The sequence below is a fragment of the Protopterus annectens genome, chromosome 17.part0 (genome assembly GCF_019279795.1).
Source record: "Protopterus annectens isolate FY-2018-M chromosome 17.part0, PAN1.0, whole genome shotgun sequence".
Taxonomy (NCBI): Eukaryota; Metazoa; Chordata; order Ceratodontiformes; family Protopteridae; genus Protopterus; species Protopterus annectens.
This window is the reverse complement of record NC_056751.1, coordinates 263,106,370-263,131,761: the sequence shown is the minus strand read 5'-3', so window position 1 is coordinate 263,131,761 and position 25,392 is coordinate 263,106,370. Positions and strand designations below refer to the sequence as shown.

Genomic DNA, 25,392 nt, shown 5'->3' with positions numbered 1-25,392 from the left:
ACCTACAGCAACACTGAAGGAGCTTCAGGAATTTCTGGCAAGTACTGGTTGTGTACTACATGTGGCAACAATCTCCCATATTCTCCATATGTCTAGACTATGGGGTAGAGTTGCAAGGCGGAAGCCTTTTCTTACACAGAAAAACATCCAGGCCCAGCTAAAATTTGCAAAACCTTACATCAAGTCTCCCAAAAACATGTGGGAAAATGTGTTATGGTCTGATGAGACCAAGGTTGAACTTTTTGGCCACAATTCCAAAATGTATGTTTTGCGCAAAAACAACACTTCACATCACCAAAAGAACACCATCACCACTGTGAAGGATGGTAGTGGCAGTATCATGTTTTGGGGTTGCTTTTCTTCAGCTGGAACTGGGGCTTTAGTCAAGGTGGAGGGAATTATGAACAGTTCCAAATACCAGTCACTTTTGGCCCAAAATCTTTAGGCATCTGCTAGAAAGCTGAAGATGAAGAAGAATTTCACCTTTCAACACTACAATGATTCCAAGCATACATCCAAATCAACAAAAGAATGGCTTCACCAGAAGAAAATTAAAGTTTTGGAATGGCCTTGCCAGAGCCCAGACCTAAATCCAATAGATGATCTGTGGGATGCCCTGAAGAGGGCTGTGCACAAGAGATCTGACAGATTTGGAGCACTTTTCCAAGGAAGAGTGGGCAAATATTGCCAAGTCAAGATGTGCCATGCTGATAGACTCCTACCGAAGAAGACTGAATGCTGTAATTAACTCAAAAGTTGCTTTAACAAAGTATTAGTTTAAGGGTGTGCACACTTATGCAACCAGCTTATTGTACATTTTGTTATTTTTTATATTTTTCCCCTAACAGATTTGTTTGTTTTTCAAATGAATTGTACAGGTTATAGATTGCATTAAAGATAGGAAAAGTTTTGAAATGATTTATTGTGGTCTCATTTTTTTATATCACAAAAACCTGGCATTTTAACAGGGGTGTGTACACTTTTTATGTCCACTGTAAATAGTTAAACACGTCAAGAAATTAATTTACATATTCAATTAAGGGGGATAAAGCAACTTTGAGGAGGTAGTCAATAACGGTATACAGTTTAACAGAGAGAAAAAAGAGTTAGAGGAGTGGGGTGTGCTTTTTTCTCATTTCTTTTCATGGCACTCACATATTTAAAAGATCCAATGGATGTAGTACATGTATCGAAAAAAAATGTTTTTCTCTCAAAAAAATTAACGGAACTGTGGACAATATGTAATCACCACTTTGCATTCCAGCTTGGATAATTAGTCCCACCATTTTGCCATTAGGAAGTTCTACATTCCTATGCAAATGTCAATAGTTTGTCTAAGTGGCTAAACTCTGTGAACTGAAAGACTATAATTCTGCTTCCACCTGTTAGAATTTTTTTATCTGTTAGATTCTATTGCTTTGTTTGCTATCATAATTAAGCTGTGACATAGATTCTGTATATTTGTTTTTCCTCCTGAATGGCTCCCTGTCTGACTTATCCTTTCCTTGAGATATCACATTACTCCACAAGGGTTGTATTATTTTATCTCTTTTTATAGGTCTCTTCACTGACATTCTGGATATTGGAAACTTGCCGACAAATGAGAATGGAAGTGCAGATTTAAAGTGTGTCATATTTGGAGTAATTTGGAATGACTTTGAGGGTTCTGAAATTTAAATGCCCAGTGATGTTTCTTTATACTTATTTACCTTATTCCATTTTGCAGCTTTGTGCTTTGCTTCCATTAAGGCTCTATTCTGTTTTGCTTTTAGGAGGCATGTTGGTACTTTAAAGTTGAAGTAACTCTTATGGACCCATGGATTGGGTACCTCTCTTTCTGCTGCCTCTTCTGAACTGCTAGTTGAGGCTATAAATTAATCATCTCATAAAATATCATAGGATGTTATACATGAACTGCTGTCCTGCTTCAATGGAACTCTAGCACAAAAGCAGAAGAAACTATGATTTGACCATGTACAGCTTACCTGTACTAAAGGAAGACTTGTTTTATGCTGGTTTCTTGAATTTGTGCAGTTATATACATTTTACTATTATTGTGGTGTTTTGCATTTGACATAAATGCCACATTTTCTATAATGTATGCTGTTTAATTAGCATATATTAGGTGTTTTATTGTGACTGCTGATTTCTTAAGCCAGCATTTTTTTTGCTGATATTCACTTATTTAGCTATATCTTTTTTTTATTTGCTATTGAGCCTGTGTTTATTGCTGCTTCCTGCTGTTAATATAGTTTACTAAAACAGCCTCTAATCTGTGCATATCCATATTTAAGGTCTGCTTCAGTTACTTATTGGTACTCATCATTACTGAATTTCAGTGTTACAGATAGTCTTGCAAAACGAGTCTTCTAATACACAAGGTCTCCTGATGTTTCTCCACTCATTTGACTTAGCAGTTTTTTGTAATATTTACTTATTTTGATGAATAGATTTAGTTAAAAGTCACTCGGAAGGAATGAGTAGAGCTTCCTCTCACATCCTTTGATATGGGTAGCATTTATCAGTTAAAGGAGATAAATGCCATCCGAGGATGAAACCTCATGATGGCATGGGTCACCTGCATCTCATTTAAGCTACCTTGAGAGTCAGGTTATCATCTTTGAACTTTAGACAGGATTTTCTCACCCCTGACCTTGTCTAGGTCTTTGTTGTTGTTTAATACCAGGTGTATGCAATACAAGCTCTGTCTTATTTTGTCCTGCTTCTTGAGGTACCCTTCACATTTTTCACAAGGAAATGGTTTGCCAAAAAAGTTTATACCCTGTATAGGTTCATAGATTAGTACTAAGCTAGCTGCTCTTGTGAGCCATTTTAAGCTTAGCCAATTATCCCTTGGAGGACTCAAACCCTGCACCTTGTGTTTGTAAGGCAAACACCTTAAACATTAAGCCACCCTCCCTTGGTTGCTTCCATTCTACCAGGTCTTTGAGTTATTCAGAGCAGTAGGCAGAATAATATCTAGGTAAGACTGTCAGTTGTTTTCAGTGTCAGCTTGAAGTGACCCTGATCATCTATGAAGTACAGACTCTTTTGAGCATGTCCTCACATTAGGACTGAGCTTCAGATTTCTCCTTTTGTGCCATCTGACAGTTAGCTGATGAATATTTAAAATAACTTATTTGGCAACATTAGGAGGAGAATTAAGGGACAGAGAGGTAGTACATAGGAGGGAGAATACAAGTTTATTTGAAGAAAAGACAAGGCAGCTCTTGGCGATTGAAAGCTCAAAGTAGTATGTGGAGACAGAGAAGGGAATAGGAATTAGGGAGGAAAAGAGACTTAATATGGAAATAGATTATTTAGATATCCCAAAGCAGAGGCAGAGTTGTTAAGTAGAGGAAATATGTTGTGGTTGAGGGGAGAGAGTGACCCAAAATGGATTTCCTGGTTATTTAAACAGCAAAAATAGAGATTGGAAGCATACACAGTAAGGGATAAGGAGGATGGGGAGATATGTGGAGGAGAGCAGATTTTGAAATTATTACTTGGAGTATATGCTGCATGGCAGGGAAAGCTTATAAAAGAATGGGAGTTTTGGGCAGCTGAAAGAGGGGGATATAAAACAGGCTGCACATAGAGGTATAGCTGGGATTTGAGATTATAGATCAATTTCTATAACAAATGTGGTTGTGAAGTTGTTAGCAAAAGTGTTAGCTAGAAGGCTGGACCATATATTCCCATTAATAATTGAGGAAGGTCGATTGGGTTTGTGAAGAAAGAAGTACTTCAGATAACCAGTGGAGACTTGTAGCTTTTATAGAATGCCATGGAGGCGGACAAACCCAGAATGCTGGCTTTGTCATATATGACATTAAGAAGGACTTTGATTCAGTGTTATACAGTTTTCTTTTTGAATGTTCAGAAAAGGGGAGGTGGTCATTGGGGAATTCCTGGCATGACTGAGGATATTACATGACCATGCAATGTTTAGGGTGATGGTTAAAGGGGGACTAGCAAATGTGGTGAATTATGAAGAGGTACAAAGCAAGGATGCCTACTATCTTGAGGGATTTTCTCATCATCATGGAAGAGTTGGCATGCAAAACAAGGGATCTTTTGAAAAACAGTCAAAGGAATTTAAAGATGAATGGGCTCTCTTGACTTTCGCTGATGACTGTCCATTGATAAGTAGTAGGTTGTCAAGGGTGGAGCAATACGGTTTACAGATGTTTCAGAAGTATTGGAGCAGTTTCTTGTTTGGTATGCAATGAACAAAAAAGGAGGGCTGTTAGGATAGGAAGGGAAGCAGAAGAATTAGGGAGGGACAACATGAAGTTATTTAAAGAAGTTTAGTATCTGGGATTATTTTTAGTTAGTAATTTGGAAGAAATATGCCATAGGAAGTTGCAAAGATTAAAATACAGGGTGAAGAAAGAATAGATTCTGAAAATCAATGTGCTTAGCACAATATTATGTTGTATCAAGTCAGTTACACTATGGTGTTGCCACACATTTTGTATGCCATGAGGCATTTATCAACAATAGGGAGACATCAAGATATATCTAATATTCAGAAAATACTGAATGAGTGTGCGTTGGGGGATCAGGACTTATCCTGGCACACACTGGAAAAGGCCCAGATATTTTTTTCTATCCTTTCTTAGGCATTTATTACTCTAATATTCAAAAACAGAGTCTCGACATAAGTAGTCCAGTATAACTCCAAAAGTTATCCTCAACTGGGCTGCCACATTCCATGCTTTCATGATCTTTCAGGCAAGCTCCAGCTGACCAACTACGAATTTCAGTTGTGGATCAAACTTCCTGATACTAGCTCACCAGACTACTTACTTTAATATTAGCATATTAGGTAATCAGTGACTAAACCACACTGTTTGTTGCCTGACTGACTGTTGTAATAGTCCCGTCTTCATATTGACTATGGTTCAATGTACATGGAAATAGTTGGCAGGCAGTGCCCACTGGTACAACTTCATATTGCCATCAGTCTGCCTATTTAACCATTACGATGTGGTGCGATCCATTACCAAATTAACATGTCTGGCTAAAAAGCAAAACGTCAGGGCATCAAAGGCCTGCTTTATTGCTAAATGCTGTATTTCAGTAGCTGAATATCTCCTTTTTGCATTGCAACTTCTTACTGATATAGCACACAGAGTGCACCTCATCTTGAATGTGTTGAGATAGCACTGTCCCCAAACCTGCCTCTGACACATCAGTATATACAGTAACCTCTTAGAAAAATCAGTTGTCACTAATACAGGTTCAGAACATAGGGTACTTTTTAATTAGTTAAATGCTCTGTCTGCCTTGACAGACTACAGCATCTTGACAGGGGCTTCCCCTCTTGTGAGATTTATCAAAGAGCAAGTTACAGTCACTAACTTTGGCCCAAACTTTCTGTATTTTGAAAATAATAAAAAAAATGCCTTCACCTGTCTCTTATTAGAGGGTACAGACCATATTTTATTACCTCTATTGTTCTACCTGTTGCCTTACCACACCACTTCCTATAAGATATCCCAAAAAAGTATCTTCCACCATGTCCAGTTTACTTTTCTTGGCATGCATAGTAAAGCTTGCTTGCCTGTCTTATAAATTCTAGTACAACCTGCATTTTTGATAGGTGAAACTCCCTGCCACTAAATGAATAATCAAATCATCCAAATATGCTGCATCATAGAGGGAGTAAGGCTTCAGTACTTTAGCCATCAGCCTTTGGAAAGTAGCTGGGGTTCCCAGTAGGCTAAGTGGTAGCACTGTGTACTGAAATAGAATACCAGTGGTTACAAAAGCTGTCTTTTTTTTTTCTTTGGCGGTGTATAAGTGGTATCTTCTGGTATCCCTTCATTGAATTTAGTCTTGCCAAGTAGTTGGTCTTCCCTACGCTCTCTATCAGCTCATCACTTCTAGTAATGGGATAGGTAACAAACCCTGAAATACTATCCAGTTTCCTAAAGTCATCACATGATCTAATACTTCCATCAGGTTTAGGAACTACTGCTATTGGGCTGATCCATTTACTCTGTGACTCTTCCCTGTTGAAACCCATGCAGATAAAGGGAGAGTATGTAGAACAGAAAACACTTTCTCCAGGAAATGAACTAGTGATCCAAGTGCTGTATGGCAACAATATTAACTGCTGCACCACTTTATTAAACATAAAAAAATTCATCATAGAGAAACAGGATTTCAGTACCCACAAAAATAGGCTACACAATCTACTGGGAGAATAGGTCAGTTAACTGAAAGTCATTCTATCAAAGAGAAGTGCAGAGTGTTTTGTTACACTGATTGGTTGTTTTACTTATTTAGGTTAAAATTAATGTTTTTCTTGATTGCAGTGCTTTAACATGACAATGCACTTTGGTCACTGTTAAGCAAGCATGGAGTTAGTATAGAAAAACAATGGGGGTATTGATGGTGAAGCCTCTCATGTAAAATGATATTAGCTGTGTGTAATTTATTCTAAATGTGTGTGTTTTTTACATATATTTCATTAATGTGTTTTAACAATTATTGCGGGTTCAGTGTAAGTTTTATGTTAGGCTGGTGTTATTAGAGTGGTTTTAATGACTGCCATTATAACTATTTCTTTTTTTATACACTGACATTCAGTAGTATGCATGGATTTAATTATGTGTTTCAATGGTTTACAATTACTTTCCATTGCTAAAGACCCCTAGTGGAATTTTTAGAGGATTATAAAGTACTTGTATAGAAATTCTGCTCAGCTAGGCCTTTTGGAAATACTGTTTGAAATGTGGGGTTTCTCGTGAAGCCAGCTGTATGCTAGCTCCTCATATGAGAACCAATAACATTTTCTGTAGCTGTTTTAGAACTTCAGCAAATGATGAACAGTACACAGATACAAACTATGATCAGAAGCCAACTTCTTCAACACCAGCTATTTTGGCATAGAGGGATAAAATCCTAACTAGGCCCTAAATGACCCATGTTCAGGTAGTGACACAGGAAAAAGGAAGAGATAGATGGTAGGAAAATTTGAGCATCAGCACTGTCTGTGCCCATCCCAAGGAAATGGAGGCAGTTTGACTCACTGCAATCCTGATCCCACCAGAAGTGCTTTGGTTTAGTAGACGTCATTAAAGGGTGGATGGCATCCATGTTGGATTATAGCTGGGGGACTTTACTTGTGTGTTTAACAACTCACATGTGAACTCTCCAGGAAAACATAAATTATGAATGTTGAGCCGCTGCAGGGAGGGGTTAAACTAGGAAGAGAAGAGGTATTTGGCACAACAATTGGATGACCCACACCCAAATACCCAAGTCTCACCTCCAAAGGAAATGAATGGGCATATTAGCCTCCCACCCTAAGCACTGAATAAATTCACTATAGGGCTTTTATCTTAGCTAGGAAACAAATGGGCCTGTCTTTCACAATGGAGGGGGAAAAGTTAGATCAACTGTATGCACGGAGGAGTGCATGAAGGATTGTGTGCAGAATAACACTTTTTTAACTACTGCTATGTGATTACACCCATTTCAAGAATATTGGTTAAAGTTAGGAATAAAGGCACAACTTGAAACTGTAGATATTGCTTTACTAACACTATTGTCTGGTTGCATTTCAAATGCTGAGTTCCTGGTAGATAACTCAGATTCCTGAGAAGGTGGTTAGATTTTTAAAATCAATTCAAATATCAAAAATTGCATTGCCATACACCCAAATGGCACCTTACAAAATGAAACAATAGTCAACTTAGCTTCTATGCTGATGAACAACAAAAATAGAGTGAGTACTGAGTAAACTCGAGCAACGACACCAGCATAAATATCAGAAAAAAAAGAAGTTGCAGAGTTCCACGACAAGCGTATAACACTTTAATAAATAAAATAACAAAAGTGAGCGCTTTCACGATCTGCCCAGATCGCTTCTTCAGACTGTTACAAAATGACACAACTGCAGTACATTATATACAAAAAGAACATTGATCATTAACACATTAAAAGCAATTAGTATATCTTGTTAAACTAAGGGAATGTCAAAATAGTATGAATAAAACACAAGTGTTTAAAAAGCTTTCAATGCTTCAATGCCCATGCTTTGAGGAAGGGCTTGAGGGATACTGCATCATTAATGCTTGGGAGTTTATCTGCATTCAGTTTAATTATCCATTTTTGTTCTAGTTCTTCTGTCCTATTAATCAAATCTCCCCCTCTTGGTCCTTCATTAATAACTTCTAACACAAAAAAATTAAAAACATGATGTATACCTTCCTTCTCAACATGTTTAGCAAGGGCATTGGTTTCTTTAACAGCTACAATATCTCTCATATGTTCTAATACACGTTCTTTCAACACCCTATTTGTTTTACCTATATAATAAACTTTACATATTTGACAAAAACTAAAATATACAATGTTTTTAGTTCTACAATCTGCATAGAAACTTGCATCTATTTTAAATTTTTCCTCAGGATGAACAAAGGTAGTACACGAAAAAATATATCTACAGGCTGTGCATCTCCTAAATGGATATGCCCCTTTTCTCTGTGAAAGGATTTAATGTCTAGTACAAGATGGTTTATAGCATAGCTGCCTTTTTAAGGATTTCTTATTAATAAAAGAAAAATGTGATATAGGGTATATTACTCCATCTAATTCTTTTATTGCAGTTAGAATATTCCATTTCTTCTTAAAAATGCTACAAAATACATTTATATCACTAGTAAAAGAAATAGGAAAATGCAGTTTAACGTCATTATCATTTCTGCTCCCTAACTGTTGATCTACTACATGTTCGGAGAAGCAGGGTTGGCCTTTTGTACTTCTTTCACTCAGTGCATGATTTGCACTAGCATCCACTTCTGATTTAGAATAGCCTCTGCTAAGAAAATCATCTTTCAACATTTCAGTTGTTTGCATAAGGTCATTATCAAAATTATGTAATCTCATATTCCTTAGCATCTGTCCCTTAAGGACATTTCTACTCACATGCCTGGGATGCATGCTATTTTTGTGTAATAGACAGTTCTTTCTTGTTGGTTTTCTGTATAAACATGTCCCTATACAATTCATCTCTGATTTTTTAACCATAACATCTAAAAATTCAATATTATTGTATGAATATTTATAGGTAAACTTTAAAAATGTAGTTGTATGTAAATAATCGATAAATTCAACCAGTTCCTTTTCTGTTTTCCTCCATAAAATAAAAAGATCATCAATAAAACGTGTATACCATATCACATGCTTACTATGTTCATGCCCTTGTAGTAGGAAAGTATTCTCCCACTGCACTAATGCCAGATTGGCGTAGCTATTGGCACAAGCAGTGGGCTACTGAATCACTGTCTATTTTTATCGAAAAGAATTTGCATCCTGTTCTAGACACATGTGATTCGGTCCTAAAGGACACTAGAACTTTTTTACAAAAGCTATATGTACAGACAGCTAACTTACACCAACAGTTTATGCTAGTTACACTAGATATTTCTTCTCTTTTTACAGTTATCCCTAACCAATGGGGCATAGAGAATTTTAGAGAACTTTTAACAATAAAGCAATCATTTTCTAATGATAAAATTGAGTTAATATGTGGATTATTGGAGATAGTTTTAAAAAATAATGTCTTTCATTTTTGTGATTATTATTTACAGAAGTTTGGCGTAGCTATGGGCACTGCTTGTGCCAATAGCTACGCCAATCTGGTATTAGTGCTATGGGAGAATACTTTCCTACTACAAGCGCATGAACATAGTAAGCATGTGATATGGTATACATGTTTTGTTGATGACCTTTTTATTTTATGGGGGAAAACAGAAAAGGAACTGGTTGAATTTACTGATTATTTACATACAACAACTACATTATTAAAGTTTACCTATAAATATTCATACAATAATATTGAATTTTTAGACGTTACGGTTAAAAAATCAGAGATGAATAGTATAGGGACATGTTTATACAGAAAACCAACAAGAAAGAACTGTCTATTACACAAAAATAGCATGCATCCCAGGCATGTGAGTAGAAATGTCCTTAAGGAACAGATGCTAAGGAATATGAGATTACATGATTTTGATAATGACCTTATGCAAACAACTGAAATGTTGAAAGATGATTTTCTTAGCAGAGGCTATTCTAAATCAGAAGTGGATGCTAGTGCAAATCATGCACTAAGTGAAAGAAGTACAAAAGCCAACCCTACTTCTTTGAACATGTAGTAGATCAACAGTTAGGGAGCAGAAATGATAATGAAGTTAAACTACGTTTTCCTATTTATTTTACTAGTGATATAAATGTATTTTGTAGCATTTTTAAGAAAAACTGGAATATCCTAACTGCAATAAAAGAATTGGATGGAGTAATAGACCCTATACCACATTCTTCTTTTATTAATAAGAAATCCTTAAAAAGGCAGCTACGCTATAAACCATCTTGTACTAGACATTAAATCCTTTCACAGAGAAAAGGGTCATATCCATTTAGGAGATGCATGGCTTGTAGATATATTTTTTCATGTACTACCTTTGTTCATCCTAAGAAAAAAAATAAAATAGATGCAAGTTTCTATGCAGATTGTAGAACTAAAAACATTGTATATTTTAGTTTTTGTCAAATATGTAAAGTTTATTATATAGGTAAAACAAATAGGATGTTGAGAGAACATGTATTAGAACATATGAGAGATATTGTAGCTGTTAAAGAAACCAATGCCCTTGCTAAACATGTTGAGAAGAAAGGTATACATCATGTTTTTAATTTTTTTTGTGTTAGAAGTTATTAATGAAGGACCAAGAGGGGGAGATTTGATTAATAGGACAGAAGAACTAGAACAAAAATGGATAATTAAACTGAATGCAGATAAACTCCCAGGCATTAATGATGCAGTATCCCTCAAACCCTTCCTCAAAGCATGGGCATTGAAGCATTGAAAGCTTTTTAAACACTTGTGTTTTATTCATACTATATTGACATGCCGTTAGTTTAACAAGATATACTAATTGCTTTTAATGTGTTAATGATCAATGTTCTTTTTGTATATAATGTACTGCAGTTATGTCATTTTGTAACAGTCTGAAGAAGCGATCTGGGCAGATCGTGAAAGCACTCACTTTTGTTATTTTATTTATTAAAGTGTTATACTCTTGTTGTGGAACTCTGCAACTTCTTTTTTTCTGATATTTAGCTTCTATGCTGTTGACATTAAGGTCTGCTTCAGCTGCAGGGATGCTGTGCATATCAAAGTAGGCTGTAATATCAGAATGCTTTCCCTATGTAAGTCGTCCATGTTGATGTAAAATATGAAACGCCTGCTTAGTGTGCTTCTTTTCTTGAAAATGAACAAGTGTCCTAGTGCATCTTATTTAGAAAAAAAAATGACACATGATAAGAATCTAATAACAGATCATGGGATGATAGGATCTATAAGGCTAATTGATCTAACAGCCAAGAGCACCTTGCCAAGTATTCATCCTCAGGCTCAATGAGGAAGAGGTCAGTTAGCCCTGGGGTAAGATTGATAGGATCCATCCAGTTGTCCAAGTTATGTAGGAAGGAGAATAGTGAACCACATTGCTTCACTTGCAGTGAGAGTTTATTCTAAACAAGAGGAAGACACTGACTAAAGAACCTGTCTCTCCAGCAGGATTTGTTTAATTGTGGAAACAAATTCACATCTCTAGTTCTAGTGTTAACTGTGCATTCCACCTTAATGAAAATGGAGGTCTGCTATCACCGGCTCCTTAAGGTACAATAAGTGAGGCAAAGATCACCCCTCAGGAGTCTATAATACACAGAGTACAGGGACAAGGCTTCCAGCCTCTCTTTGTAACACAAGTTCTTGAGACCAGAGATCTTAATAGTAAGGAACCTCAGCAGCTTTTTTGAGGTTTGTGGATATGCCTACTGAGGTGCATACCAATGAAAGCACTGTATTCTATAATACATCTAACCAGCACTAAAGACAGAGGATCTATAACTTCCTTGGTTCTAGACGAAACAATTGGCATGTAACTGAAATACAGAAGGGTTTTTTTACAACAGTTGTTATGTGGTAATCAAAGGATAGGGGGCAATCTACCCTGATACCCAGGTCTCTGACTACTATTTTGCTTGATAATGCAATGTTGTCAATACTGTTAGCAGCAAACAACTTTTTTGTTTTCTGAAGAAAACAATATTATATATTTAGCATTCAGTGTAAGCCCATTATCCTTACACCAGCCATTAACAAGGGTAAATTATTTTTGAAAGGTACAAATATCTCAGAGGGGAGTATGATAATATCCATTTAGCAGTCATCTGCAAACTTGATCAACCAGATGCCCTGGTTATCAGTTCTAAGATCAGCAAAAGAGATGCCAAACAAGAGAGGACCAAGCACAGCACCCTAAGTGACACCACTGGTCACCTTCATACTATTTATGGAGGCACCTGCCACATGGACAATGTGTGCTCTGTCTTTCAACTAGTTGGTAATCCATTGAACACATACACATCACTATTTAAGCAGATAACTTCCTTATAATAATAGCATGTGGTATGGTAATGAATTCCTTGGTCAGATTAAGGTAAACTTTATATATCACATGAACTCTACTGACCACTTCAGTTACCCTTTCAATGGCATTTACAAGTTTTAACAGGCATGGTATTACCTTGATGAAACCAAATTGCTATGAGTCAAGCCTAATGATATTCTTGAAATCATAAATAACTTAAAAACATTTTTTTTTCATCATGAATAATCAAGAATAATTTAGTTGATGTAATAAGTTAATAATTACTTTGTACCTAAAGAGGAATAGATGCTAGATGTACATAATCAGAGGTCATTACACAAGTTAAACAGAGATTAAAACATCTTAATTTCAAGAATTTAAGAAATGTAAAACATATAACATATATTCGTGATAAGCAGTATTTTATGTTTGTGAGTGCTTTATTTGTGTCTTTCTGTGCATTTTTTTTGAGGTTTCTGTGTTCTAGTCAGGTATCATATAACTGATTTGTTTGCAGTTAAAAGCATTCTCTACAGTGTCCTTGCACCTTTATATGTTTAAAACTTTCATTTAGTGACTACAGCTAGTAGCTGTAATAGCAGTAGGGTGTAATAGTTTCCCACCCGCCATCCCTATTGTTGTCTTGCTCTTATACTTGGTGGCTTTGCAGTTGCCTTCCCATATTGTACATTTGCTCTGGGACACTCCTCTCAGTCTAGTCTCATTAGTTAATTCTACCTAATAGAGAGAGAACATTTGAGAAGGCCAACCCACTTAGGTTCTTAACCTTGGATTATCTTCTGTTCCAGCTTTCTCCTTTCCCACTTCACTAAAAACAAAAATTCTAAGCTTGTTTCCCCCCTTTCCTGTAACTAGTCTAGTCCAGATACAGATTTTCTGTATCCAGGACTAAACCCGGTTCCCATGAATTACCACATTGATGGTAGTAAACTGAACACAGAAGGCGTTATAAGAGACCTGAGAACACAGGTTGACAGCAACCTCTCTTGATCGCCACATTGCCACTGTAGTCAGAAAGTCCTTCTATGTGGCACATCTCATTACTAAGGGTTTTGCATCCAGAAAGAAAGAGGTCATTGTCTCCCTCTACTCTTCCCTAGGCTAATCATCGAGTGCAATGCCCCATTTGGCATGTACCTCACTAGACACCTGCAACAACTGGAGAGGCCGCAAAAGTACCTCACAAACAGGATCCTAGGCCTTAAACACTTGTCCTGTATGGACAGACTCAAAAAACTCCAACTATTCTCTGTCTCATATTGCCTACTTAGAGGCGATCTTTGCTTGACTTACAAAGCCATGTCTGACCCAGCTCTGTTAGAAATGCTACATCTAAAGAAATCCCAATCCCACCACATCACACACTCCAGAGACCTCAACCTCATTACCACAATTAACAGAACATGCTGGAGGGACAGGTTCATAACCCAGAGACTGCCCATGCTATGGAACATGCTTCCCATACATGTCAAGCAGAGTACCTCGCTGACCATCTTCAAGAGAAATCCTGATGAGTGGATGAGAAACAGAAAATTCACCCTGGGAATAACTCCAGTGGCTCTACTCGACAGAGACACTGGGAACTACGGTCGGGTGGCACTATGCCAGGGTAATCCTATGGCTAGGCTTGTAAAGACCAAAGGGCCATTAGCCTAGTGCACACCTATGAACCTATAATAGAGGGATATTTTAGTAACTTAGCTCTGGTCAATGAGTATTTGAATAGTTCAAAACTTGATTATTTCTGATTATTTGATTACTTTAGATCAGGGTTTTTAGTGAGTGAATTGGGAATATTTATTTAGATTAGATTTAGATTGAGATCAGAGACTGTTATGTCTCCAAATTATATATTGAAAACAATTAACTTATACCCATTGTATAAGGAACTGACTTATGAGAGACTATGAGGAAAAATGTAATTTACAAAAATGTGTTATGAACATCTTTTATTCTAATTTTAATATAGGAACTGACTGTGTGTTTACAAGGTAAATGAACAGTGAATGCTTGGGGAATGAAAGGAACACAGTTTTACATTATTCTGATCAGGTTAGTATTTTGGACAGTATAGAAACCATTCATTGAACACCTATTTTGTGAAGCCGCTCTTCACTGAACTGCAAATTTTAAGTAGGGCAAACAAGCAGTTGGCCAACTGAGTGACTGCAAAAAAATAAATAAATAAAATTTAAAACCTGCCAAGGTGGGGAGCTATGCCCTGAGTGCCACCCATACCCCCCCTAACTAAATATACCAACTCTGAGATCGCACTACAGTGGAGAAAAGGGCAAATTCCAGATGGTGGCCAACCGCTGGTTTGCTGTAATTAAAATTCACCATTTGAAGAGTGGCCTCACTAAATAGGTGCTCAATTAATAGCTATTTGCTGAGTAGCCATTCGACAAAATAATATAGACCCAGTAATCACCAGGGACACTGATTTTTGGTTTTCAAAATAATGAAATTCCATTTTCATGAAACAAAATCCAAGAATTATGCCCATGATTTTTAAATGTAATTTCTGGTCAATAATGTAATTTAATTAATACTTACATCTGTATCAATACATATTGAAAATTAAAACAGATTCTAGGCACAGAACACTCAGTAATGCAAGCGGGCAGTATTATAAATAATAAATACGAGCAGAAGTACATCTTGTAGTCAAATGGTTCTCTGGCCTACATCGCCAATTTCTGTGAAAATGTCATGATTTTTCAATTCTCAGACAGCCAAAAAATAGGATGTACTGGTACTTTTTCCCAGCAAAAATGAAAATTAGTGTCCCTGGTTATCACTCCTCAAGGTGACAAAAAATAGGATGTACTGGTTACTTTTTGCCAGCAAAAATGAAAATTAGTGTCCCTGGTTATCACTCCTCAAGGTGACAAACTAATGGGCTTGTAAATTGTAATTTTACATTTACATTTTTCTAATTGTATAACCTTAATACACAAGTTTTTTTTTTTTTTTATAGGGGCAACAGTGGAACCTTGTCTATGTGATTTGCTTAGCTGGGCAACATATGTGGAACTTAAGGGAATCAACCCCATTACTAGAAGATAAAGCTCTTTAGCAGTCTATAGACTTAAATGTTGTGTGTTGCATTAGTGGTCATGCATAATACTTGACTACTATGTTTTAATTATACTGTATACAGATAGTGTACTGTTTGTATACAACTGAGTCAGGAATCCACCCATGCACCAAGTGACAGAGTGGTGGACTAATTAACTAATCATACCTGGTATATTTGTAAACTACTGATAAGTATATTGTATAGAGTGGATTAGTTGCATTCCTTCTCTAACTCAACAGGAGCAATTCTTCTGCTCTGTACACTACCATCTATTCCTTGTGCATGTACTACAGAGTATACACTGAAATTTAAATTTGCATGGGGAAAGGAGTCTGAAGCTGCTTTATGCTATCTGTAACACTTTGGCACTCCCTCTTCATCCAACTAGACACTTTATCTACATGGGCAATGCTAGACACATTTGATGTCCTTTTTTGGCCTGAGACAAAGTCAAACTCAGAACAGTTTCAAGAAACATTTCCATACTCACCTTCTTAATTCTTAAATCTGCTCCTGCTTTTCAACTCCTGGTTATGTTGTTGCTCTCTGTACTACTTCCTTCTCTCACACTACAAGAGTTTTCTCCTCACTTCAGTAACTGTTGATGTGAATCTTTAACCTCTTCTCTTCTGTAATCTTGGTAATGCAGATTAATAATTCAGTCCTCCACCTACTTTTACATTCAATCATACCTCTCAACTGTCTAGATTTTTACCCTATATTTTGGTCTGTCCGTCATAAAATGTGTGGTTTTCTGGCAAATTAGTGAAGATTGAATTCAATAAATAATGACAAACATTTGAATTTCAGATTCCATATCCTTCAGAGAATGCATGGTAACACAAAATAGTTTATTCTAGCAAATTTCTAAGCTTATAAGAGCATTATTTAAAATGTGTCCCTATTTTTGTGCCTTTGTCCCACTGTTTTTGGCTTTCTCCGAATTCCTTGTGCCAAGAGGTTGAGAAGTATGCATTCAGTCATATAGAATTTCAGATATTTCAATAAGGATCTCTGTCAACATCTAGAGCTTTATTTATTTTTCTTCTCGTCCTCTTCTTCTACAACTGTGTATCCTAACTACTTCCTCTACTGCAATCTCTTGTTCTATTACTTTTTTCTTGCTATAATTTCTTTGTATGTGTTTCACTCACTAAATATATACATTTTTTTTTCTCCTTCCGCTAAAAGGGGGTCTTGCATGACCCAGTCGGAACTTCGCGGGAGCCACATGCAAATAAATAACTAAATTAAATTCGGTCCATCGTAGAATAGCAGCCTGCAATCAACAGTGTAGGCTAAGTGGGTTTGTAAAAGCAGCGATGCTTGCGATCCTCTTGTACTTTGAGAGGTAGTCGTGACCCATGGTACTCGCATCACAGGTGATGCTGAAGAGAAAAAAAAACATAAAAGACAAGCCTCAAATATGACTGATTGGTCTCTTGATCTGTTGGTCTGCCCCTTTATACTGTGTACTGCATAAATGTAAGTACTGCATTATATCTGGATTCTCCATCTTCTTTGGTGAACAGTCATCGTCTTATTCAAGATTTTCAGTATACAGAATGGGGTGGCAGTTGGTGAAGCATATTTCACTCTAGTCGGTCGAACGCAGGAAAACTCAGATCACTAGGGTTCTCAAACCTAAGAAGACTAGGAAAATATGTATTTGAACTTGTATTCTGCATGAGCCAGCACAATTTGAGTTTACCAGACGTGTGTAGTTTTATTTATTCATAGCGCTTTTGTTAGCTATCCTTATGTGGTTTATGTAACTTTTCATAGTCGGAAAGAAACGTAGAAAAGTGTCACAATACGCGGTTACTGTTACTAAAAAGTGTTAATCTCATTCACTGTTAAGACTCTGTGATGCAACGCTTTAAACAGCACAATATACTGCCAGCCTTCCCTCCCTCATGCCAAGGACTCGAGCGGGTAGGCACAAAGTGCCATTATGTATTTTATCTCAAAGTGAGAACAATAAACTTCACAAGAAGACAATGGTCTAAGTGGTTCGTTAAAAATGCTTTAGTTTGTGACGGGAAAAGTTAACATGTCACTTTTTTCCCATCAATAGTTTATAACTCAAGTTGTCAATCTTCAGTTCCTAAAAATGTGGAACACTGCTTCTCATAATGTGGAGCAAATGTGCAAAAATGTGGAACACATACTGACAGTTTACTAGTAAATTCAGCTAGGAAGCTCGCGGAATGGTTAAAATGTAGTTTTATTTATATTTTTCTTTCGACGAATTAATATGATTCGGTATTTAGAATGGATATTATTTAGGAAAATTCTTAGCAATGACTCTGTGACACTGAATGTGGAACAGTGAGGAACGTGGACTTTTTATGACACAAAATGAGAACCGTTCCACATAATGAAGTACAGGTGAAAGGTATGGTTTATAAAACATTACTGGGCAACTGCTTAAAGCCGCCAAGGATGATGAATGAACAGCAAATCTGTTTTGCCACTCAGATGACAATACCGTTCTGCCTCGTGCTGGAAAACGCTTAACAAGCTGCACTAACAATAATACAGCATGTAGTACAAAAACAAAAAACATCGAAAAATTAAATGCAAAAATATGGGTTACACTACGATTCACTAAGAACTGCGGGTCTAATTTTTTTTAATAAAAATTTTGCTTCGGGATTGGAGCCCAGTTGTACTGTGTTGAAGTACAAGTAATGCAAAATCATGGTCAGTAGCAGTTCTGCTCATAATGAGTTTTTGCTTTGCATCCTCATCCGTTTTAAAGAGCGTTAGCATCTCAATACAATATAAAAGTATCGAATTCAAGTTATGTTATGAACATATAGCACAAGTATTTTTGGACTATTCTCTGATTCATCGTTCTGTAAGAAGGGTATTCTCGGATGCGCCAAAAGCACGACGTTGGCACTTGGTTTTGCAATGTGCTACTGTAGCTATTTTGGGGCTGTGGCTGCATCAGCGGCATGATCAGCTGACATCGACGTCACCTTTTGTAGTTTAGCAGCAGTAGTGAGGATTCCCTCCCACATTCCCATTCACAGCTCGTGAGGCTGCAGACGGTCACAGTTCTAGTTAGCCAAGAGTAGTTTGTGTGTGCGCGTGTGCGTTTCTTGGGAGAACGTGATCCGAGGAGCATGCCTTCTGAGCGTCTCTTGCATCGATATCAAATGGAGCAACAGCCACTCAATCAGGGGATGCCATTACCTTCACCATGCAATTTCCATCATTAATAATTTAGTCCTTTCGCTTCAAGAACCTAGGGAGAACTTTGCAGTTTAAGTCCGTGAGGAAAGGTTAGGGGACCGATTTGAACACAGCAAATGAAATTGTGTTTTTATTGATGTTTTCTTTTCCAGCTAAACATTGAAAGGTGGGTTTATTTTGATTTTCTTAATTGTAGCCAGCTTTAGGGTGAAGTCTGATAAAGTAATTGAATGGTAAACAATTATGTCAATATACCTCCTGCACCTCTGCGCTGAAAAGAACCGTTGTAACCTGAGCAGGAGCGAACATTAATAACAAATGAGTTTATTATCTTGATTGAATTCTCAATAAGAGGAGCTATGGGAGCTGTCCACAGAGCAATACGTTTTATGTGGATGTATTCTGTTTAGTGTGTAGGTCTGATTCCTGCAAAATCAGTTTAAACCGATTCAAACAGAAGCTACTTTACTAATTATTTATTTTGTGGTGCATGTATACTGTCTGTAGTTTATTCATATTTAAGTAGTGGCGAAATAACTTTTCGCCCCACTCCCACTAGGTGAATTGTATAAAGCAAATATGATTTGAAAGAGAATAAAACAACAGTTTCCAAGTCTGTGCTCTGTAGTACTCGAATGGGTACTAATTTAGTTTAACTGCTGAAGTAAAGGCTGCCAGGTCTGGACCGCACCTGAACATGTTTAAAAAACGTAGAAAGTGCAATGCAGGTATTCATTCAACTTGTTAATTGCTTGGAGAAGGAACATGTCTGTCTTTACATGAAATCTTAGAGAATCAGTAGTGGCGGGGGATGGAGTAAAAAGACTAGCTAATTTGCATTAGACTGCGTATTGTCTGTATTGTGTCATGATGATCTTCCATTACTTGTTTCATGAAAGGGTTGTCGCTTTAAGCTGCCACTGGGAGTTTCAAGCCTCCAGAAGTACTGAGGCTCTAGCCTGTGCGACCAATGGGAACGTCAGACAAGGTCTAAATAATTTGTAACTTACACTGGCCAACTAGTACTTGTTTTAAGCTCGTTGCTCTTTGACAAGAAGCAGGACGTGGAAGGTAGAGAGGTAGATTAAGACAGAACTCTTATGCATACTGGGGAAAGATTTCACAATAAAACTTCCAAACGTTTGTTGGAATCACTGAATCAGTTAGCGCATGAAAACTCCATATCTCTTTCCTAAAGAAATGAAGAAAAACTCTAGAATGTGAAGTTTAGGTGGTGATCGGCCTACGTTTGTATACGTATTCATATATCAATAAATGTAAATGGCTGGGTAGATGACTGAAGATTAGGGCTGGGGAGAAGCAAAAGAGGAGGAACCGAATGTGTGGCATCTGCTGAATCCCCTCACAGAAGGTAAGGAAATGCCTAGATACCCAGTTCTGCTGGCAATGGTTATTTGCTTTAAAGACTAATATGTGAGCGTATCAGTCGGAAATGGTTTAGCTCATCTTAATGGCCATATACCCCACTAACCTAGGCACTTTTTATGACTTTGGTAATAGTTTTGAGCATCGGCGTGAACGCGCTTGTATGTATATACGGGCGCGAGCGAGCGCCACACCTAATGATTGTAGGTGTATGTATACCTGTCTGAGAATAATATACGCAACATACTTTGCAGCTAATTATACCCGCTGTAGACTGGTTGTTTTTCTCAGTCCTATGAGCCAAAGACTTGAGCCAAAAAGAGAGGCTGGATCAGTCCCAGTGGAGCATCAGACACAAATGTAAACGATGTACTAAATCAGCACCAGTAGAATGTCAGACTCCAGTACAAAACAAAGAGCTAGATCAGCACCAATGGAATATCAGTAGCCTGGAGTGCGCTTAATAGGTAACGATCTTTAACTCCTTTTTTTTATTTTTGAAGCGAGTTTACAAATAGAATCGCGCTACGCCCGGTTGATATAGCCGAGCATTTGCAGTATTTTAATCCTCTTTCTGTTTTCGATGCTCGTTCACTATTGGTTATCATTCAGTTGTACAGTGGGGTCTGTCTTCTCGGACGAATAAACTGCCTTGTGCATTATACACAATATTACTGAAAAAAAACTGTATGTTCACATGGCTTTAAACACAGCCGTCCGATTATCTTAAGTGTTTCTTAGCAGCACCAGATTAAGAAGAGAACTGCACCCCTGTGTATGTATTTTAGTGGTGCGTTGCAGAAGAGGGACAGATACAACTGAAGAATGCACGAACCGCGGTAGAGACTACTTGCTCAACTATGCACTCTGCTATACACATAATACCTTTCCCTCGTGTGTGTACGTAATGTGTGCATGTGTGTACGTAATGTGTGCGTGTGTCCATATATATGTGTGTAACTTATAATATTGACACATGATCCTTGACTTGCACTGCAATGCGTTAAATACCGAGTGTTTAGGATATGTACTCTGGGTAAAGTGTGCGTGTGATATACACACACATATATGTAATCAATATATGATCACTGATCTATAATGTAGAAATGCAACCTGTCAAATAGAGAAAGTGTTTAGAAGATGAAGTTTGTTTACAGTGCGGCTCAGCTGTCCTGTGGGGGTTGCTCATGAAATTCTGGCTGAGGGCTTCGACTGTATCCAGCTTGGTCTGGTGTCTAGCTGTTGAGTCGTAGCCTACTGCACGAAGCATATGTAAATACTATTTGGTTCCTTTGACCTTGTTTAACTAGATGTGTGCACTATTCATTGTTTTGTATTCATTTTATTCAATGGCTTTAACTAGGTTAGGTGGTCTTTTTTTAATCAGACGATCGGACTGTTTACCATGTGAGTGTAGACTGCTGGGGGTTGTGTGCGTGTGTATGTGTAAATCTTGGGGGGGGGGGCATCCGCCTTCCTCTCGCCTGTTTATTTTGTTTGCTGGTGAATGGAAAATGGGTGTGCGCTTCTAAAGATTCCAGATGCAAGCGCTAGGAGTGGATGGAAGGGGAGGGCGGTGTTTCTTGGTGTGTCACGGACTGCTTGAAAAAGTATAAAATGCTTTTAGGAACGTGGAAGACCACGAGTACATTTTCTTAAGGGTTTACAGGAGAAAGCACTGATAACGGAAGGATTATTTGCTGTCTGACCAGTATACAAGTTGCGCTCAGACGCTATAAAAACTGTCGCTTTAGAGTACACCCTGCTGGTTGCCGCGATGAAGGTAGTTGTGAAAAATGGAATAATAGTGCCCCAGTGAGCGCAGCAGTCTGTAAAAGCTGCTATTACCTTTAAGATATTATACCAGCGTGGACATCGATGAGTGTTACTTAGTGTACCTGGAACAGCGACAGCTGAATAACATGCAACATTTTATATATAAAGTGCTTCTATTTTCCAAGGACAGCGGCGCACAAGTTGTAAGGTGCGGTACTTGACAGTGACACAAGGAAAGGACGCCGAAAACTGGAACTGGGATTGTGTATCTGCCGTCGAAGAAGCTCTGACTGAATCTGGAGTGTCCTCTTAAGGACGGAGCAGGAAACACAACTTGTAGTAGATCTGCTTGCAGAGGGGGAAGATGTTTTGCTTAGGAGCGCATCTGGAGCGGAGTTATTACTCGTTTAAATTTGCACAAAATATTTAGTCTAACTGTGTGCAGCTAGACCACTAACACCAATTTGTCAGTAATCTTGAGTTTTAAAAACTATTTGTAGTGAAAATAGGAATATAGAACTACCCCGGTTGTTCAGACGTACAGTTTCCGAGTTTGGATTACTTCGTGGTAAATGAGGTAGGAAGCATCTTTCGTTAACACTTTTATGTTAAATATATGATGTTATAAAGGACGCAAATTTATATGGACATAATAAACTGGACTTCAGAATCCTTCTGTTTTATATGAAGATTACGTGTTGAAGGACCCCTGTACTTCTGGCTTGATAATTGTGTGTGTGTGTGTGGGGGGGGGGGGGGACCCGAATTCATTAATTCATTCATTCAACTGATTTAAAAAGCACCGTCAGTTTGCGTACAATTCCTCAACTGAGACTCTTTAGCCAGTGTTTCTGCTGGTTCAAAATACAAGTGGACCATTGCCACGTTTTATGAAGTGTGCATAATTGTGCGCTGGTGGTCATTGTAGTGCTTTCATCCCTCCTCTCAGTTACCACGCACGTATAGTTTTGAATACCAGTAAACTAAAGGTTACTGGATCGTATGTTTCGGCTGCATTTTAAGTTAATATATTTTGTAGGACTTTTCCAAGACCCATTTCGATTGCACAATTGAACCGCAGATCCAAATTGCGGTGGAAAGCAATATAATGGGCTTAATTTGCCAGTACTTATTTGATACAGAAGGCGAGGTGTTGTACATTTCCATTCGAAAGAGAAATAGAGCTCTCCTTTAACAATCTAAACATCCCTTGTATTGATTTATTGAAATGCCTTAACTGCTACTTTCAGCACTCGGGAGCGCACTGGCTGGTTAAAGGCCTGATGACTGTGTGAGTGGAGAGGACCTTTAATAGGGTAATTACTACCTTGTCGGGTCTTGTTTTCAAATGCCTGTTATGAGCTCTCAATTCACTCTAATTGGAAAATTGTTGCTTAATTGCAATCCTCTCAGTCGCCTCGTAGAGCAATTCACTGACAGTTTTCCTGTTATGAAGCACAGAGCTGCAGTTTCAGTGGAAATATTGATTCCAGAAAGCTTTTCGTGTTACCCTGCCTTCCTAGTTAGTTAGTGAATATTGTTGAAGTACTGAGACACAAGTAGTCGTTATGAAGGCTATTGTTGTAGAAAGAACCCTGTTACTGGGAAATGCTAAATTTCTTTAAAAAAAGCATTGTGACTGAAGTTCTTTTAAAGTTGTCTTCCCCATACATTTGCAGTTAGTGTGTCCTTTTTATGTCAGTTGATACAAACTGACAAAGTTCGTGTTTGTTTGATATTTATTTATTTTCGTTAACTCTTTGTTAGGTGTAGCTGTCAAGATATTTTAGCCCAGCCCAACTTTTGCGTTTAATGCGAAGCATTACAATATAACCATCTCTATAAAATACGTCGGTACAGTATGACTTAAGGTTTTACATGAACTGCTGCGATGTTTTGGCACCTGTGGGCTGTCTGCAGAAGATCGGGATTTTAAATGTTGCGAAGTGGCACAGCTTCTTCAAATGTTAGCTATTTTATTGTACTCGGCAATGTTTGCAGGTACTGCCACTGGAAAGTCCTAAATTAGCTCATGGAAGATTCAAACAAGTATTGCTTCCTGGACACTGAAGTGCAAGCCTGATCATAACACAAGTGAAAGGTTTGTCGAGTGCTTTAACAAAAAAACACAAAAGTTACACTAACGTCCACCATTGGTTAGGATCTGCCCTGTATCGGCTTACTTGATATTTACTCACCTATTTGTTAGAAATTCCCTGTTTAATCTAGCATGTTCTGCTTTCTAGATTGCTGTTAATTTTACTAGTTGTATTGTGTAAGTAGCTGCACCTTACTCTCCTGCCTGTGTCATGGGTTTAAGGGTCATTATTGAACAGTCCACTTACCCAGTTTACACAGTGGTTTCCCTTTTTCCTAGCTCAACTATACTGAGTACCAAACCATTCTAGTACAGTCATAGCAGAGAGCTGATGACAACTAATGTAATCTTGATTTACGTCAAAAACTGACAATTTAAGATGGAAGGTTAGAGACCGTGCCGTTTTAACAGTACCTTCTTAGATTATTGCCATAACTTGATATGACGACGGTTTTGTACATTCTTCCTCTTGATGTGTAGGACTGCATTTGTTCTGGTCTCCTCCTGGAGGTTTATTTTAACAGCAGACCAGATTAGCTTTGTTTATGCCTTACATTTATCATTGGCTAGTTTTCTGCGCGGTGTTGACTCCAACACAACTGTAGTTCTGTACGCCAAGAGGAAAAGAGACGCATAACATTCCCATCATATTACGTTATGTGAATAATCTAAGGAGGATATTGAAACGATATCGTCTTTAACCCTTCAAGTTGTAGGGTCCGGGCGCAAAAACAGTTTATTGCAAATTGAAATGGCTCAGTAAGTTATGGTCAGCTTGAGGGTCCACAAAGGGGGGGGGGGGGGGGGAATCTATTATAAGTGAATTGCCGAAAAAGGACCATTTGAAGCCACAACCTGGGTAGAAGGGCAAGGTCAGTATACAGAATAACAATCTGGAATGCATACCGTGCTAAACGCAAATAATTACTGATGAATAAAAAAAACGAGCAAATACGCACAATAGGAAGCAAGCCAGTAAAGGGGTAATCCTAACTACTTCTGTAGCGTATGTTCGTTCGCTTAAACGATTTTTACATACTCAAGACTTTGTAGACTGCCTTTGTGCCCGAGTCAAAAATAAGTTATGAGGAACTAGTGTTTTGGTAACATATGGCCAGGACTGAACACAAGTTAGAATACATACATAAAGGACATCTTTCTATAGGCTTTTTGCCTAAAATTTGCGGGGATGTGGAGAGGACGCATACCTTTCAACTGTACAGATTTTCGCAGGATGTCCAGATTTTTGCCTTATATTTTTGGTGTGTTCCTCCTAAAATCTGCACCTTTCTGGCAAATAGCTTAGGACTGAAGTCATTAAATAATGACTAACATTTGAGTTTGACTCCACGTCCTTCAAAAAATGTATG

The 25,392-nt window shown here is 37.7% G+C and overlaps 1 protein-coding gene across 4 annotated transcripts in view; it reads left to right on the top strand.

Moving 5' to 3' along the window:
• BDNF (brain derived neurotrophic factor) overlaps nucleotides 1-25,392 on the top strand; it is a 136,169-nt gene that overhangs the window by 89,828 nt on the left and 20,949 nt on the right. The window contains exon 1 of one of the 4 annotated variants that reach the window (XM_044059667.1): nucleotides 18,599-18,928. The exons of 1 other annotated variant lie outside the window; for it this stretch is intronic. The gene's annotated coding sequence lies outside the window, so the exon portion shown is untranslated. Of the gene's footprint in view, nucleotides 1-18,598; nucleotides 18,929-19,746; nucleotides 20,135-21,775; nucleotides 22,502-25,392 lie in introns of those variants that run through there. 2 more of the 4 variants (XM_044059668.1, XM_044059666.1) reach the window with 2 other exon arrangements.